Consider the following 19,050-nt stretch of genomic DNA (forward strand, 5'->3'; position numbering starts at 1 on the left):
ACCATGGAGGTATGTGAATCATAAGCATTCTGAAAATGTCATGGCTAAATTAAGTCTTATAATCAAGTAGTATTTATTAGACACCCACATCTTGCATACACATGACAGCAAGTGAAGTGCATTAGAAGAAGAATATTGTATTTTCAGCTGTGAAAACATTTCATGATAAAATATCAAACAGCTGCTAAAGATCATAAACATATTCTTTTCTTGCAACTGTACCCACTATAAATTTTTTAAAAACATGAAAGAAGAGAAACTGTGGAAGGGAGAGATTTTGCCCATATGGTTAAGTCTTCACTGAAGTGTTTCATGTTCAGTTATCCTTATTGGTAGATAAACGGCTGGCATAAAATGTAAATTATGTGTGTTTCTGTGAATTAGACTAGACATTTCCAGAAGAGTTACTTATGTATGGATCCATGTCATTTTGCACTGTTTTTTTAACTAATGAGACAATTAGATGCACAGTAAGAAGCAATGTCTTCATATAAATTATCCAAGAACCATTTTATTTCTTATTCCAGATCTCTTTATACTATTTAATATTTACTGCTATTGCCCTTTGTAATTACTTCTGAGAACATAAGCACTAAAAACAATGCATAAAAGCTGAAAAAAACTGAACATTTGAAAATAACAGCACTACATTACTTTTTATATCTGAAAACTAAAAGTTCATATAACTGAAAAACTAAATTTTAGTCAACTAACTGGTGTGCTATCTGCAGAACATTAGAAAATTCTGTTTTTGTCTCAGGCAATTAACTTAGCTTAAATGGAGAAAGCAACTTGTTTTAAAACATGTTTTTAAAAGATCCTAGAATGATTTTAAATTTGAATGGGCTATGTTGTCCCAAGATTTTTACATTAAGTCCTATGATAACTACATTCCTTCTTATTCCTAAAATTTATATTTTAAAAAAGAGGAAACACAGTAAGAGAAAATCTTCACTGCTCAAATGATTTATCTTCTGCTTCTAAATTCTAGTTGCTGCAGGCAACTCAAACTTGTAATCCTAGCTACTCAGGAAGCTGAAATCTGAGGATTGTGATCCAAAGACAGAACAAACAGGAAAGTAAGGGAGACTTTTATTTCCAATTAACCACCAAAATCCAGAAGTGGAGCTATGGTTCAAATGGTATAGCACAAGCTTTGAGCAAAAAAGTGGGACAATGCCCAGGTCTGATAACAGCTTGATAACAGAATGTATGTGCTCAATTGTGCGCGCGCGCGCACACACACACACACACACACACACACACACACACACAGCTAAAAAAGGAAAAAAGGAAAAATCTCAAACCAACAATAGTTCATTCATAAAAAGATAAAGAGGCTCATTTGGAATTCATTCTTCAATTATCACATGACGAATTTTCACAGCTATCAGACAGTGTCCCCACCTAGGTTATCAACTCCTATCTTGTTTTCAGATGCAATGAGGGCTAGATTATGAAGCTAGAAGTGTGGGTGTACTGTCATTTCTCAGTTGTTCAGGGCTGATTTATCCTGGATTTTTCCTTATCTTCTTTCCACCCTGCCATTGGACCATTTCAGTAATTACCTTAGCCAAGAAAAGATGAAAGAAAACTACAAAAGATGAGAAAAACCAATATTCAGCCCATTCTTGGATATTCACTTTCAGGATGATGGAATATAGAAATTCAAATGAGAATTTTAGGTTACCTAAGAGCTTCATTCATGCATGTCTTTCTCTCTTTAGTGTGAATAAGAAAAGTTGCTATTAGTTCTCTATTATTCAAAAATTAAAATAAACTTGCTTCCATGTTCACTAAATGGAATGTCAGATTTATAGATCTTGGACAAACATCCCACACTTTAGCAAAAGGTTATCTACACTGATTTACTGACTCCATTAAATGATCTCTAAATGCTACAAAGAGCAGAATAAACACAATGATACTTAGTGAAGACACAAAAGCTCTTTATTTTACTTTGGCAAAGAATATGAGATCCTTATTACTCTGACCTTAAGCATTGATATCTTTTCCCCAGAACCATTCTGCATCCCACCTGGCAGAAGGTGAACTCTGAATCTAGAAGTGTGTAAAAGTGATTTTAAAATCTATAAAACACTCAATAGATTATTACAGTTGGCTCTGAAGGACTGGTTTCTTTCAGTTGCGACCCTGCTGTTTTAGCTGTGTCAACATGGATAAAAATGAGAGCTGAAGTAATTAGGAAAATAATTCAAGCCAAAAAGTATAGCTGAGAAAGAAGCTATTTGGTGTCTTGCTGTACATTGATCAAAGTCAGCTCATAGTCTGATTCTTTCTCTGGATTTTTTTTCTCACCAATGTCCTCAAACGAAAGCATGTGAAGCTCATGAAATTCAAGTAGTGTTCTTTAGGAATTTTGTATTGACATACGCATTGTTAACGTTTTCTTCTGAATAAATTGTGATCAACATGGATAAAACTGATTACAACAGTTCACGGCTACCATGGTTGAAATCTGAAAAACAGCAAGGTAAAATGAGCAAAGAGGTGACTCAGAAAACATCCACATATAGCGTCAAAAATGGATGTCCACCGTGAAATATTGTTTATATTGTGAAGTACCATCTTTTCCTCATTCATTGAAGGGACAATCATAACCAAGTAATCACTTCAATGTTGTTAGCTGAATTCAAATTTCAAGATAAAGTGGTTGCAGTCAATAGGAACATTTTCCATATCCATATCCAGGGTCGCCACCTGTTCACACACTCTTTCATGGTACAAAGTGCGACACGCATGTAGTTACCCAAATGGTTGAGAGGTTGCTGAGCTATTCTTTTTTTTTTTTTAAGATTTTACAGGCTATTGTATTTCTTTTTTTCATTTATCCTTTATTGTAATTAATAGAAGGTTTACATTATATTCACCAGATAGAAGGTGCATTACTTCACAAACATTGATACCCTTTCTCATGTCTTGGTCCCCATTTCCCTCCCCCTCCCCCTACCTCTCATCTTGTTTTCCCCCCTTCCCTATCCTATTTCAAATAACCAAATAAGCATATATCCAATATATCAGATAACAAGGTGAAATACTGTAATAATATGAGATAACCAAAGGACAGCAAAAGAGATGAGAGATAACATAGTACATTAAGGACAACAATCACTCATGATATGGTTTTTGTTTCTATATCCTGGAGATCCTTTCATTTAGCATCATTCTATATGGCTTTTTGTATCTAGGTTTTGCTCTATTGTAAATATCTGCTAGGAGAGCCTAAGGTGTCTATTGATTATGACAAATGAGGGAAACCATTGAGCCTATGTTCCTTTGAGTCTGGCTTACTTCACTTAATATGATTTTTTCTAAGTCTTTCCATTTCCTTACAAATGGGGCGATGTCATTCTTTCTGACAGCAGCATAGAATTCCATTGTGTATAAATACCACATCTTGTTGATTGACTCATCAACTGAGGGGCATCTGGGTTGGTTCCATATCTTTGCTATGATAAATAGTGCTGCAATGAACATCGTTGTGCTAGTGGATTTAGTATGTCCTTGTTTCTGGGTAAATGCCGAGTAGTGGAATTGCTGGGTCATAGGGGAGTTCTATGTTTAGTCTTTTGAGGCACTGCCATACTGCTTTCCATAGTGGTTGAACAAGTTTACACTCCCACCAACAGTGTAGTAGTGATCCCTCCTGGCCACATCCCCTCCAGCATCTGTTGTTATTAGATATCTTGATCATGGCCATTGTTGCTGAGCTATTCTTTCTCTCCTCGAGTCTGACACGAGGTCCATAAGTTAGAAACTTCATTGTTTTTTTTTTTTTTCTGTGGGTTATGGGGCTTGGACACAGCCTGGGCATTATCCCTGAGCTCTTCAGCTCAAGGCTACTGCCCTACCTTTAAGCCAAGCGTGCCACTTCCTGCTTTCTGGAGGTTAATTGGAGATAAGTTTCTCAGGTCCTTTTGTGCCTGGGGTTGGCTTTGAACCTCTATCCTCAGATCTCAGCATCCTGAGTAGTTAGGATTACAGGCATGAGCCACCATGCCCAGCTAAGTTAGCAACTTTCTTCCTACTGGAAATAGAAGAAAGGATTTTAGCTCTTCTCTGATTTTATTCATTCTTGCCCAGAAGAATCTATGCCTGCCTTGGCTGGGTGTGGCTAAGGAGACATTCTTAGGGCCTGCCTCTCTCTCTAGTCATCCATTAGAGCTGTGTATCACTCCTGTGTGAAGCTCATTTTACCATCTCCAGTTCAGGCTGTGCTACCTCTCCCACCACCCACCCCCCGCCCTGGCCCTCAGGTATTCCAGAAATAAAATACCAACAGAGGTTCAAGTATGACTGGGTTGATGAGAAACTCAGAGAGAAAGAATTGAGATTAATGTGCACTCTGGAGCTCCCATTATTTATTGAGGCATAGCCCCTAAATTAAAAAGCAATCCACATCCCATCATTGAATGCAGCACACGCTAAAGCCTGGATAGAGCCACAGGAGCATTCTGACCCTTTGCCCAGGGGAGCCTCAGACCACAGAGCAGCAGTCTGCAGACTTTCTGCCTTGCATTCTTCTCTGATGCAACGTTTCCGGAGAATGGCAAATATTGCATGTTATCACCCCTGTCATGTTTGCTCTTTGCTTAGAAGCATACTTCTAAGATGCTTGGGATGCTGTTTGATTTTCATGTTTGTTTTTATTTCTTATTAGCCTACAGACCTCTTACTCCTCCATCCTTTCTTGTAGTTTCTCACCAATGGGCAAGAGATGCCATTATATTTATTAATACTTTCCTCTACTTTTAGTAGGAAGATAGTTGCTAACCTATGGACCTTGTCAGAATTGAGGAGAGAAAGAACACTAGCTTGGAAGCATCACGTTTGGTTTACTACATCCCTTCTACTCCTTGTACATGGAAGAGTGTGTGAACTGGTAGCCAGCCAGGTATCTTTGCCAGGATTTGGAAAATGTTTCTATTGACTGCAAGAACTTTATCTTGAAATTTGAATACCATAAATAATGTTGAAGTTACTTGGCTATGGTTGCCCCTTCAATAAATGAGAAAAATAGTACTTAATGAGTGAAACAGTATTTCATAGTGGACATTTATTGTGATCTTGCGAAGCTGTTTGTGAGTGTTTTGTAAGTCGTCTCTTTGCTGATTTTGCCATACTATTTTTCAAATCTCAGTTATTAACTACTAATTATTTATCATGGTTTCTCCAGTTCTGCTGAAAGAGGATTTAGAGCCTGCCTCTTAATCCCAGTGCTGTGTCCCCTTCTTTCAAGAGTATTCAGGATCAAAGCATTGTTCTTTTTGATCAAAGTGTATGAGTAATAAGACTCACACTTTATTTCCAGCCAAACATCACATTGATTTTTCACAATTTATATATAATATATAATTGTCTGTTTTATACTTTTTATTCATGATTGTTCCACCAAATTTGCTTTTATATTTTTTTCTTTCTAAGTGTTTTTCCTCAGGCTTGGGAAATAAAGGTAAGTAAAGACCTGGAGAAATGGTATTATGTTTTGTCTGTGCTAAGCCAGGGCTGCAAGATGCACTTCCACCTGGCTCTTGAGATTCTTCTTGCTCCTCATTTACTCTTGCCTCTTCCCCTAAATTGCTTTCTTCCTGGTTCTTGTAAGTGCTGTCCTCTGACTGGCCTCTGCTCATACAGGTCCTTATCTAAGAAAACACTTTCCTCCTCTTCACCTACCAGCTCCTCCTCACCCCTCTGCATCATTGATTCCAGAAAGGCTTCCTTGACTTTCCTGATCTTTCTATCATAGACCTCTCCTGGCTGAGGGGGCTTTACTGTAAAGCAGTACCTGTTGTGATTTTGCAATTATTTGTGACTCATTTATTTTTCCTCTCTAGATAGGCTGGCATCAGGGCACCATGTATGTTTTTGCTCATCCTGCAACTATGAGCCATGTGTTGAGGTAATAAATGATATTCTTTGACTTTCACAAAACCCTATGCTCTGCATACTAAGTGCTTTGTGTAAACCACACTAAGTGATGGGGCCTTACTCATGTATTCATTTATTCATTCATTCAATCTGCCTGTGACTGGCTAGTTTGAATAGGGTACAATGTATTTACATAAGGTGGACTTTGAAATAAGATGAATAGAACACAAGTAATCTCAAGATATACAGGTACCCTCTGCTATTTCCTGAACAATCTGAGGTTTGTCTTCCGAGGTATGTCTTAATTCCATCTTGGAAAAACCAGTTAAGATGAAACATTACATTTCAAAACTCCTTCCTTATCCCAAAGCGTTCTTCTTTCATTGTGAGGCCAAGGAAGGAGCTTTTAAGCAACACACTTTGACAGAAAAGACTTTTTCACACACCATACATATCAGGGATGAGGGCAGTAGAGTGTGGAAGCCCTGGGGGCAAAGGCCTGAAGAGTGAAGTATGTAGCCTTTTTGCCTTCATGAGTGAGGTATGAAGTAGTCATGGGTGTGAAGCCCAGGAGGTAGAGAAGAGAGCCCAGATGTGTAGGAACAGAGCTCAACAGATGGGATCAATCATGGCAGAGAATCATGGCAGAGAGGGCTTCATAAGCCACCGGAGGTCTGTAAACATTATGCCACAGCAATGGAGATCTGACCTGATTTCAGAAAAGCCACCCTGGAAGTGGATGTCAAAAGTCAATGTCAAAAGTCGCAGATCAGTGAAGGACACAGCAGTGGACCAGGGTGACAGGAATGAGGACCAGAAGTAAGGTAGGAATGAGGATGGGAGAAGTGGATAAAGAAGTTGCTAGAGGAAGAGAATGGCTGAGATTTGCTAACCAATGGGCATGGAAGTGGAGAGTGAAAAGACACTGGATGATTCACATGTTCCTGGCATCACCATGTACATAACCACCTCTTCTAGGAAGGGCAGGAAGAGGAGGTTTGGAAGACATAAAATAAACTCCACTTGAGTTTGGAGTATCTGAGAAACATACCACTGGTTGCCCACTGGAAGCTCTCAGTGAAGTGTCGCAAGGTGGGGCTGAGGAGCTGCTGCTGAGAAGGAAAGAGGAATCCCAAGGAACAAACCTGTTTCACATATAGGCTGGGGTCCCCTGGGCTTAGCAAAGGAGGTAAAGTTTCCCAACATTTTTAACATACACAGTAGGAAACAGAAAATGATGCCTAAAACAGAAGGAAAAATCATATCCTGATAAATTATACTCATAAGGCACTTTTAATAATGTTCTGGAACATTCTTCCCTGGCTGCTCAATGATGATGAGCATTTTCCTGACCTCTTTTAGTGAACCTGGTCCAGCTCTGTGCAGGCACATTTAAATTGTCTACATGATGCTAAGTTCTTTAATGACTAAACATGACTAACCTCAGTGCTTTCTTTCCTTTCCTTACCACCTCCCTGCAGTCTCTGAGGAGAACATTAAAGCAGAGATATTAAATGATTTAGCAAGGATTACGTCAATAGTCAATAGCACACTCATCGAGTTTCACTTCCTACACTATGTTCTCCCAGGACTTGAAAGAAGCATTTAGAGATAGCTCTGCAGTAATTGGTATTCCCTGCATATTCTGGCTTTTATCCTCCATTCACTGCTCTGTGCCAGGCACTGCATGAGCTCTGAGGATAAAAGATGATGAAAGGCATGGGGCTTGGGCTTAAGGACCTCCCTGGTGTAGGAAGGCTAGAACGGTAGACACTCGGGAGACAAGGTGATTTGCACCAGATATCACAAAGAGGGCTGGGCTGAGACGCAAATTTTTTACTAAAACTTAACATTCTTAGAGTACAGACAGCCACAACAGCAAATAAATGCAAAGGAGTCAGATACAATACAATAGCCAATGTGAGAAAAACCTTAACATCACCTTGGGCTTATATGCGATTATTACCAAACAGAAAGGAAGTTAGAGGGAAGAAAAATATTCAACAGAATGGGGGAATGACCTAATGGGTGCCACCCATCCAGGAGGAAATGAAAGCTGTGTTATGAGACTTGAGAGAACACACGGAGAGAACACAGTTTACCTAAATGAAGAAACTCCAGAAACAGAGTCCATATCTACAGTAGATGTCAGAGCCCCACACTTAACCCAGGATCATTTGTTTTTCTGTTTAAGGACAACTTCGATCCTGTGTGTTTGTTCTTATTGCTTCTCATAATTAAAAGCCCTGCTCATTTGGGCAGAAGTTGGATCACAAAGGTACACATAGGAAGTGCTGTAAGAGCACTGTTTATCCACTGTACCTTCTTTTTATAACTGTGATAGATGCACTGTTACAGGAGGGAGTCCCTGTCTAGGACTTAGAACAAAAGCCTTTTCTATTCTGATTCCCTATTTTCTATTCTGCTCCCTACAGTATCGTGACTAGATACTGTTCCAGCATGTGTTACCTGTGTGGAAGACACTTCTTAGTACACAGTAACATATACTGATGGCACTCCAATAGTAAGGAGACTTTTCCCCACCATCTCACTTAGTGACCTTACCAATGGAATTGGTATCTGACACTCATTGTGCAGATAATATGACCTAGACCAGATCACCAGGACAGAATTGGAATGCTGTATCCCAAACCTTGGTTTCCCTGATGCCAGAGTCTATGATTCCTATTTTGTGTCACTATAAAAAGAATACTACAGCCAGATATGGTGGTATATGCCTGGGATCCCAGCATTTGGGAGGCTAAAGAAAGATCACGGTTTTGAGTCCAGCAGGCAAGGTCAAGGCTGGCATGGGAAACCAGGGGGAGGAAACAGTAAGTATGATAAAAATGAAGAAGAGGAAGGAGAAGGAGAAGGAGAAGGAAGAAGAAGAAGAAGAAGAAGAAGAAGAAGAAGAAGAAGAAGAAGAAGAAGAAGAAGAGGAGGAGGAGGAGGAGGAGGAGGAGGAGGAGGAGGAGGAGGAAGAGGAGGAGGAGGAGGAAGAGGAGGAGGAGGAGGAAGAGGAGGAGGAGGAAGAGGAGGAAGAGGAGGAGGAGGAAGAGGAAGAGGAAGAGGAGGAGGAAAAAGGAGGAGGAGGAGGAGGAAGAGGAGGAGGAGGAGGAGGAAGAAGAGGAGGAGATCATTAAGTCATGGTGATGTAACAAAAAAAGAAATTGATTTCCTGTAGCTGTGGAGGATCGAAGCCCAAGACTGAAGTGTCTCTGGTGAAGTTTCCGCATCGTAGCACGGTAGAGGTATGGCTCAAAAGACAGGGAACAGCTTCTCATCTGTCTTCTTTTCTCATAGAACCACTACTATCATCACAGATGCCCAATCCTCAGTGACTGCTATTATTTCCCAAAGGTCCTGGCCCCAAAGACCATCAACATATGAATTTGGGGATTAAGTTTCCAACATGGAAACTGTGATGAATTATCTAAACCAGGTCAGTTTATCATTTGGCCACCTTCCTTCCACTGTTCACTGGGGAAAAAAGAACCAATGTGCACCTCCTGGACCATTTCCCTTTCATTTTAATAATTTTGTTGTACACCTTTATATCTTTAAAGAAGTTAACATTTCTAAGGGTCAGTCATCAACTTTTTAGATTCCTACCACTGTTCTGTTCCTATTTTGATGTACAACGATGATGTTTACTTGGTTCAAATTGATAGAATAATTTTGAGTCTTTGTTTTCTATACTTCTTGTTTAAAATACATACTATATTTCAAACTATAGCTTCCTGTCCTGACATGATTCATAGCACTTGACATTTTAGCGTTATAAAATATTCCATACTAGACTTATGCCCTTTTGGCTCTCTGACCATGGCAGTTGGCAAGAACAAGTGCTTTATGAAAGGCAGCAAAAAAGGAGCCAAGAAGAAAGTGGTTGACCCATTTTTTAAGAAAGATTGGTATGATGTGAAAGCCCGGACCATGTTCAGTATAAGAAATATTGGGAAAACACTAGTCACGAGGACTCCATCGCATCTGATGGCCTCAAGGGTCAGGTGTTTGAAATAAGCCTTGCTGATCTGCAGAATGATGACGTTGCATTTAGAAAATTCAAGCTGATTATTGAGGACATTCAGGGCAAGAACTGCCGACCAACTTCCATGGCATGAATCTCACCCGAGATGAAATGTGCTGCATGGTCAAAAAGTGGCAGACCATGATATTAAGACTACAGATGGTTATTTGCTTCGTCTGTTCTGTGTTGGTTTTTACAAAAAAAAAAAAAAACTCAATAATCAGATCCGCAAGACCTCGTATGCTCAGCATCAGCAGATCCGCCAAATCGGGAAGAAGATGGTGGAAATCATGACCCAAGGAGAGCAGACCAATGACTTGAAAGGAGTAGTTAATAACTTGATTCCAGACAGCATCGGGGAAGACATAGAAAAGGCTTGCCAGTCTATTTATCCACTTCATGATGTCTTTGTTAGGAAAGTAAAAATACTGAAGAAGCCCAAGTTTGAATTGGGAAAACTCATGCAGCTTCGTGGTGAAGGTGGTAGTTCTGGAAAAGCTACTGGGGACGAGACTGGTGCTAAAGTTGAGCGAGCTGATGGATATGAACCACCAGTCCAAGAATCTGCTTAAAATTCAGAGTTTTAATAGTGACAAATAAAAGGCCTATTTGTGAAAAAAAATTCCATACTATCCTTACTATGCTTCTATAATTCTGACTTGAGGTGTTCAGAAGCACAAGAACTTTAAAGGTCACGATAGTTTATAATTTACTTTTTTTGTACTCTAAGTCCATCAGTCACATGGCTTGGCTAAAATTATAAAATTATTAAGGTTATTAGATTATCATTTTTTATAATACTGGAGATTAAATTTGGAGCCTAGCACTTGCTAAGCAAACATTCTAACACTTTAGCCATTCTGCCAGCCCATGACAATAAAATATATTAACAGGTAAATTTCTAAATCCTCCTGGAATAAAAGTTAAGCATTTAGTGAACATAGGACTCTATGCTCTGCATTTTTTGATATTCATAAGGAAACCTTCACCCCAAAGGCATTAAATGGTATTATGGGATGGGGGCTTTGGGAGGTGAATAGATCATGAGCACAGAGGCTTCATGAATGACATCAGTGTCATTATAAAAAGAGAGCTCACAGAGAGAGCCAGTCCTGCCTGCCATCTGAGGACACAGCAAAGTGGGCTGTTGCTAGGTTGTGGGCTGTACGGGCTAGGTCATAGGACAAGACATTGGATCTACCTTGCTTTTGGGCTGCATAGCCACTGAATCTGTGTCAAATAAGTTTCTACTGTTTATAATCTACCCACTTATGGTGGTCTAATACCAAAGTCCAAACCAAATAATGCACCTGATAAAATAAAATAAATGTACCTGAAAAAATAGATTAACAATTAAAAAAGGGAGGGAGAGAGAGGGCATCATGAAGGCATTGTTATTGGAAGACTACTATCAGGAACACCACTCAACAAAAATCCCTATCTACAAAGTAGGAAATAGATTTGCATTTTAATCCTCTAATTTTTCTTTTCTTTTCTTTTTTCCTAGGTCCAAGACTGAGATTCTGACTTGGTCCCTGAGGCTGATTTTGCTCATTGGCTAGCATTCTATACCAACTGAGTCACATCTCCAGCTCTTAATCCCCTAGTTTTTACAGAAAAAAAGTAATGCAGCTGGGAGTATGATTCTGAAGTTGAGAGGTTAAATAACTTTCTATCAATCTACACAGTAAACTTTTCTCCTGGGTTGGCAGAGTTAGAAACCTGTTAAAGCCTCAATAATGCATCATTGCACACAGTTGCTGGGATGGAAAGAAGTTATGTCAGCCTTTTCTTCTAAGTCTCTTATTTAAATTAATTATTAAAAACCAACAAAGAGCCCAAGTGGATAGAGCACAGCACTCGATAATGATTTTTCTAACAGGCTATAATGTTTTGTTTTTCTGGTTTGGCCTTGATTTATAGCTGTGCGCGCGCTCTCTCGTGCTCTCTCTCTCTCTCCCTCCCTCCTTCCCTCCCTCCCTCCTCCCCCCACCTCATGGCAGAGGTGAAGGAAGTTGTCCACAGGCAGGGACTGAGATGTTGCCAGCTGACACTTCTGAACTCTATGTTATACCACCTTCCTTCATAGGTCCCTCCATCTATGAGGTTCTAGTTTGTCAATCACAAATTATCCACCATATATTTTAAAAGACAGAGGAAAAACTGATGCACCGGAGTTATGAAGTGAGACATATATAAAGCTGTCCTGAATGAGCCATACACCAGGGGAGTGATTAGACTCGGATCTAGGTAGCATTCCGGACAGGCTTGGTGTGTGAGGAAAACAGATCACCTGAACTATGGAAGGTGTGGAGAATGCAATGGCTGGAAATGTGCAAAAGGAGGAGAGAGGATGAAAAGGTGAAATGGCCAAAGCTGTGAGGTAGGAGTTGATTCCTCCTTGACAGGCCTTCTAATTTTCAATGGAGATGAAGTACAAAATTCTGTTAGACTTCTTCCTGAGAGCAGTGAGGAAGCAGCCTTCAGACTTGAACATCAGAGATTCAGGGATCCCAAACCTTCCTCTAGAAGAAGGAGAAGGAGAAGAAGGAGAAAGAGAAGGAGAAGGAGAAGAAGGAGAAGGAGGAGAAGAAGGAGAAGGAGGAGGAGGAGAAGGGGAAGGAGAAGGAGAAGAGGAGGAGGAAGAGGAGGAGGAGAAGAAGAAGGAGGAGGAGGAGAAGAAGGAGGAGAAGGAGAAGGAGAGGGAGGAGAAGGAGAAGGAGAAGAGGAGGAGAGGAGGAGGAGGAGGAGCCACCAAGATAACAACAGGAAGGCCACTCTTCCCCAAGGGCATCCGGGACACTGCTTTTGCCTTAACAGCCCTTTCTGTGGATACCTTTTCCCTTCACAAAATCACATGTTTTCTAATCACTTATCTTAACCCATTCCATGATACCCGCAAATGTAGAAGCTGTTTCATTAGAATTCCTCCTGCAACATGGATTACATTCTTTTCTTCTTGAAAAGTCTCATTTTGCATTGTGAGTTAATTTTAGTGCCTAATGATATAAGCTCACTGCTAACAACAACAAAAAATTATAACAAAAGTGAAACTCTTCAGATCCGAATGCCAAGATAAATTTTGTCATCTGGTATTTTGTTTCTACCTAAATACATTTCTTTCTTTCCCATCTGTTTGGAAACTTATTTAAGCAAATTAACATTTCTCTCAAAATTAATCTGGTTTACATATCAAGTAGCAAATATTTTTATTTGAAGACATTTTTAATATTTTGTTATTTAGTCTCCATTATCCTTCATCTATGCCACAACAATTGTTATTACAAGCACACAGATACAGCAACTGACACAGAAAAATGGAGAATAAATTGATTCACATTCCAGCAATGTAGCTGCAATTACATTATCTGAGAGGCTCAATGCACTAAGCCTGTCCATCTCCACATTCTTGTTCTTTCCAAAACATGACTTTCACTTTTTCATTCATCCATAATGGACAAAATGGTGTTACACATCTCTGACTCCCAGGAGAAGATTCTGCATTGTCTAAAAGGAAGGAATATATCTTTGTATAAGTTTTACTGGCTGACACTCCAACAATCATAGAAAAACAGCCCGCTTTTGTGAGAGGTAGTTCTCTGCCTCACTGCTTATCATTGACGACCAGTAGCTCTCAGAAGTTTCTGCCCCAGTGAGGACCCCACACAGCATGGAATAGAAAACAAGGCCAGCTTCTGGTTAGTTGTTATTAAACCTGATTAAACTGACCCAGTTGGAATACTATCTCAAGCAGAAGTCCATGGCAAGAAGAGAAATTTTACAACCAGATGGATCTTTGCTTAAATTCAAGGGATATTGTTTGTCATTATGACTTTGGCTATTTTTGAGAGCTTGTCTTCCTTGTAGACGTTAACTCTGTCCTTTGTCCTCTAGTCAGCTCTATCACTGACTGTGCTGGGGATAATTTGTTGTGGGTCATTACTATCTCATCCTGTCCTCCATACTTTCTGTCCACCTCGTTGGTTTTATGGTTAGTACAGGTGATTTTTCTTCCTTCGGTGAGACACTGGAGGTGTAGGGAAAGTTTTGCAAGGCCTTCAAACTCAATAGTTCACTTCTGTCTAAATTAAGAAATAACATGGAATCCTCTTAGGATTTTGTCCACTTATAAACTGTGGAGAAAAATCAGCATATTCAATTGGGAAAGTTTAAGCTGCTTGTACAAATAACAAAATAATCACCACTTAGGCATCATCAGAAATTGTAACCAGAACCAACAGTACTCTTGATTGACTCAGTTCTGAGGATCAGAATCCCCTCCCCACCCCTGCCTCCTCATCCTCTTCATGCTTTCTTTACATTTAGTGTCAACTAAACTTCATCAGAAATGCCAACTTATAGTCAATGTATATGGTTAACACAGTTGCACTTAATAGAAACTACAATGACCTCAAAAACCTTAAAGGAAGCAAGAATTAATAATCCCTTCCAGATTTCCTGGGAGTTTCAGTAAATATTTTTCTATCAATGGAAAGTATTGTTAAAGAATGATTTTCTTTTGTACGCCTCCCCCAAAATGAACACAATAGCTTCTTTTTCATCGTGTGTCACGCTGGATTGAAATGATCTGTGTTATTCTGTGTGCCAACTTCAAGGTAATAAACAATAAAAACGTTCCTGAAATCACATGCCAAACTTAGTCTCATATTTTTTAAGGCTCTAAAAATATTTTTGTGAACAATTAATTTACTCTGGTCCCAACATCAAACCATAACAACCACCCTATGGCAGGAAAAATGTGAAGAACAGACATTATAGTAATTTTACACAGAAACAAGGACTTGGCATTTATACCACTGCCTTCCTAATGTAGATAGTGAGCACATTTGAAACTACTTTGCTCTGGACAAAATCATTTTCTATAGAAACTTTATCCTATTCCATACCTAGCTCAGACAGAAGGCTCAGGATATTTAAGCCATGACATCCACCTTTAACTCTCAGCTGTCCTTGGGATCAAAGACAGAACTAAAGGCAAAATGCAACTAGGAATTTCTTAACTAAAGAAGCACCAGGTTCCATCCCAAGGACAAATCCAAGAAAGAGCAATAAGGACAACAAAAAGTACCCAATTCATAATCCTAGCCATCTAATAAAAGACTAATTACTGTGCATAGTGTGTGCATGTATGTTAGAGGGAAGTCCTTTCAATTATATGTACTTTGATTCCTATGCCCAGGGCCTTTTATCAGAGAATTTATAAAAATTCAGTTACTGTCTCAATCTGAAAAAGAGAGACAGAGACAGAGAGAGAGAAAGAGAGGCAGACAGAGACACAGAGACAGAGAGAGACAGAGAGAGAGAGAAGGAGGAAGATAGGGAGAGAAGAAAGAAGGCCTTTCTGAACTGGGTGCAAAAACAACAATGACTAAACTTCTAGCACCAATATGCCAGCTTATTATAAACCAAGGAGAAAAGTGAACTTATTCAATTGGTAAAACTTACATTCCTTATAAAAATAACACAATAACCACTGCTTAGGCATCATTAGAAATTCAAACCAGAACCAACAGTACTCCTTATTGGCTCAGTTCTGCAAAGAGGGTCATCTTTTGATTTTGTCTTAGAATGGCTTGTCATTTGTATAGTTGAAAGTACACCAAGTGTTTCTTATTGGAGGGATAAAGAAAGAAAAGGACTTACCCTTTTCTTTTAAAAGACTACAATTAAGAAATAGTACACATCACTCATAGTCCTATTCTATTGACCAGAGGATGACAGGCTGAAGCTATGATATGCTTGTCTATGCAGCCAAATATCTTTCCTAAAAGTCTTCTGCTATAGGAGAAGACAAAAGTGAATATTGAAAAAAAAAGTGGATATTGAAGAAATCTAGAAGTTTCTGTTCCCTGACCTTAACAGATTGTTCCAAATCAAGGCCATAATCTATCTCCTATCATCTACCAAATCATTTCCATTTGTTATTTTAACCACATTTAATATCCAGCCCAATTTAGCAGAATTTCAGTACCATCTGCTGAGTTCTACAGGAAAATAGTTCCATATTGTGTGTATATTTGTGTGCATACCAGCTAAAGTTCAAACTCTGGCTAATTTCAATATTCTGTGACTAATTTTAATCTTTGATAGGACAAACTGGAATTAACCCAAGTTGGTTTCACTTGATAACCTTGAAGGTGTGTGTGTGTGTGTGTGTGTGTGTGTGTGTGTGTGTGTGTGTGTATATATATATATACATATATAAAAGGATAGCAAAACAAATGTAATCAATTATGCAATTACTCTTTAAGGGTGCTTTGGTTTCTTAAGCCAACTAGATTAAGGTTAAAAGTAGTGGAAAATTGGCAATGCTAGCCACAATTTTAAAGTTTTTTCTTTTCTTCCTTTTTTTTTTCTTAATGGGTCATGGGGCTTGAACTCTAGGCCTGGGCCCTGTCCCTGAGCTCATCAGCTCAAGGCTACTGCCATAGCTCCACTTCCGGTTTTCTAGTGATTAATTGGAAATAAGAGTCTCACGTTCTTTAGTGCCTGGGCTGGTTTTGAACTACAGTCCTCAGATCTCAGCCTCCTGAGTAGCCACCACACCCAGTAATTTTAAACTTTTTCTATGAGAAAAAAACCTATCTGTATTATCTGCTAGTGTTCAGGATAGCTTTTATAAACACATTTCCAGGGCCTAGAAAGCTGAATTCACTTTTAAAGTTTTAAAAACAATCTTATTCAAATGTTTACTAAAAAAGGGTTAAACCTTGCCATTCATATTTGTTACTTTTGCAGCCTATAGAGATGTGGGCTAGCATGTTGAAATGCAATGCATTTAAATGTATACATAAATGTGATGGCTGCTGATTCATCTCACTAAAATAAACTTATTCTCATTCCTAAGGCCCAGAGGGAACTCTCTTCAGGAATAAAATATGTCTTTGAAATAAAGACCAAAATTGAAATTTGTAGTAAATGTAATCATTAAAATAAACTATGTCCAAAAGTGATCTATTAATCACCAAATATGTATCAAGTGGAAGGTACTGAGACAGATAAAAAGCATGAGACAGGGTTTCATGATATATAATCTAATCTACTACTGTGTTATGCAGTTATAAGCAATTCTATGTATCAATATAACATTTTTCATTTGTTTCTTTTTAATGAGTTACTTAAAACTTTCAGTGGCCCTATTACTAGTAGGAAAATACCCTCGCTTCTTGGCATGGTATATGTTCTAGTTCTTTGTTTCTTCTTAATGTATTACTTAAAACTTTCAGTGGCCCTATTACTAACAGGAAAATACCCTCGCTTCTTGGCATGGTATATGTTCTAGTTCTTATTTAGTTAGCATTTAGTTACGTGAACAGTCTATGGTGTCTCACATCTTTGGGGATTTCCAATAAACTTCTACCCTGGCTTACTTCAAAATCTAAAGCATTTGGTGAATGAGAGAAGAGATTCCCTCTGTGGCCTGCCAGAAGTTGAGCATAAGGCAGGGAAACCAGAAAGCCTGTTGACTCTAGATGACAGTAAGCAGAGGTAACAGGAATTCTCCCTGCGAAGAACGTGATGCTATAAGGCAATGGTGGCAACTTAGAAGCAACAAAATCCATGACTAATTTGACCACTAACTAGATTGATTTGTTATCCTAAGAGTTCACAAAGGATGGAGGATGCTCATTTCTGGGCATAAATTCTACTCATGTCTTCTTTGTTTTTAAGTAATTAGAAAAATAAACCGAGCAATCAACTGACCCAATGTCAACACAAACAACAAAATTATTGTACGGAATTTGAAGAAAATTAATTTAATAAAGGACCTGGTGGAAAAGAATATAAAAATGAACAGAGAACTTTTGAAATGTTTAGAAACAAATTTAAAAAACAACTTTGTCAAGCTCATCAGCTTACTAGATACAACTGAAGAAAGAAGCACTTGTAGATAAGTGAGTAGATATTTGAAATGCCTATACAAAGCAGGGCATTTAAGATCTATGTGACAACATCAAAAAGTTGACAAAACATGCAATTATAACCTCCAAAGAAGAGAGACTGAGAACATGGCAGAAAAATACTTGAGGTCATGGCTGAGAACTTTCCAAAATTAATAAGAACAATTCAGAGATTTGAGAATCCAAAGGAATATCAAGCAGGTAACCAAAATAAAATCTAACTGTACAATAGTCAAATTACTGAGAACTAAAGGTAAGGAGGAAATACAGAACAGAAGGAAAACATTTTTATACAGTGGAAGAGCTAAGATAAGAATTACAATCACCTTCTTGTTAGAAATTATTAAACATGAAACCATGTTTCAGGTGTGGCTCACCTCTGTAACCGTAGCTACTCAGAAGGCTGAGATCTGAGGATCCGTGGCTTGAAGCCAAATAAGGCAGACAAATGAAGGTAAGAGACTCATATCTTCAATTACCCAGTCAAAAGCCAGAAGTGGAGTTGTGGTTTAAGTGATATAACACCAGATTTAAGCATAAAACAAACAACAGTGCAAGATCATGAATTCAAGCCTTGAACTGGTACTAGAAAACAAAATTGTAAAAGGTAGAAGACAATGGAACCACTGCCTTAAGAACTAAAAGAAGGTAAAATTTCAAAATACCACACAGCAATGGAGGCTTTTTTCAAATACAGTTAGGAGATTTTGTTAGTATCAAAAAAGCAATGAAAGACTTGTGACAGGAAGTTCTTCCAGGAAAAAGATAAATTATGGAGATTCAAGCAGGCACAAATTTAGACCACTAGAAATAATTTAAAGCTGAGTCTAAAGGAGTTTACAGGATTCAAAATCATTTTAAAGGATAATTAGCTAAAGCAACAGTACTGAGACTATTCTTAGTTGTATAAAGCACAAAAGATGGAAAGGAAGAAGGGATGTGAATGCTTGCAAATTTATGACACCTATATGCCTGAAGAGATGCAGTGTGTTAGAGTAGGTTGCAATCACATAAAGTCTTCTACATTGATAGTAGAGAAAATTCTACAATTTTCAGTTCTTCACATACCATCCCATAAAAACCAGCCATTCATGGGAAATATATATATTTGGGTCACAACAGAAGTATGCAAACTCCTCAAACATATTAACACACTAGCCCATCCTGTTACAGCACTTCACAGTGTATTTGAGCAAGGGAAAGTCT

At 38.6% G+C, this 19,050-nt stretch overlaps 1 protein-coding gene and 1 pseudogene across 1 annotated transcript in view; one reads left to right on the forward strand and one right to left on the reverse strand.

The window, feature by feature from the left end:
- Positions 1 to 19,050, reverse strand: part of Rtn1 (reticulon 1) — a 184,961-nt gene that overhangs the window by 110,964 nt on the left and 54,947 nt on the right. The window lies entirely within an intron of this gene.
- Positions 9,718 to 10,494, forward strand: LOC150054511 (small ribosomal subunit protein eS1 pseudogene; annotated as a pseudogene).

Source organism: Megascapheus bottae, chromosome 14 (genome assembly GCF_031878675.1).
Source record: "Megascapheus bottae isolate mThoBot1 chromosome 14, mThoBot2.hap1, whole genome shotgun sequence".
Lineage (NCBI taxonomy): Eukaryota > Metazoa > Chordata > Mammalia > Rodentia > Geomyidae > Megascapheus > Megascapheus bottae.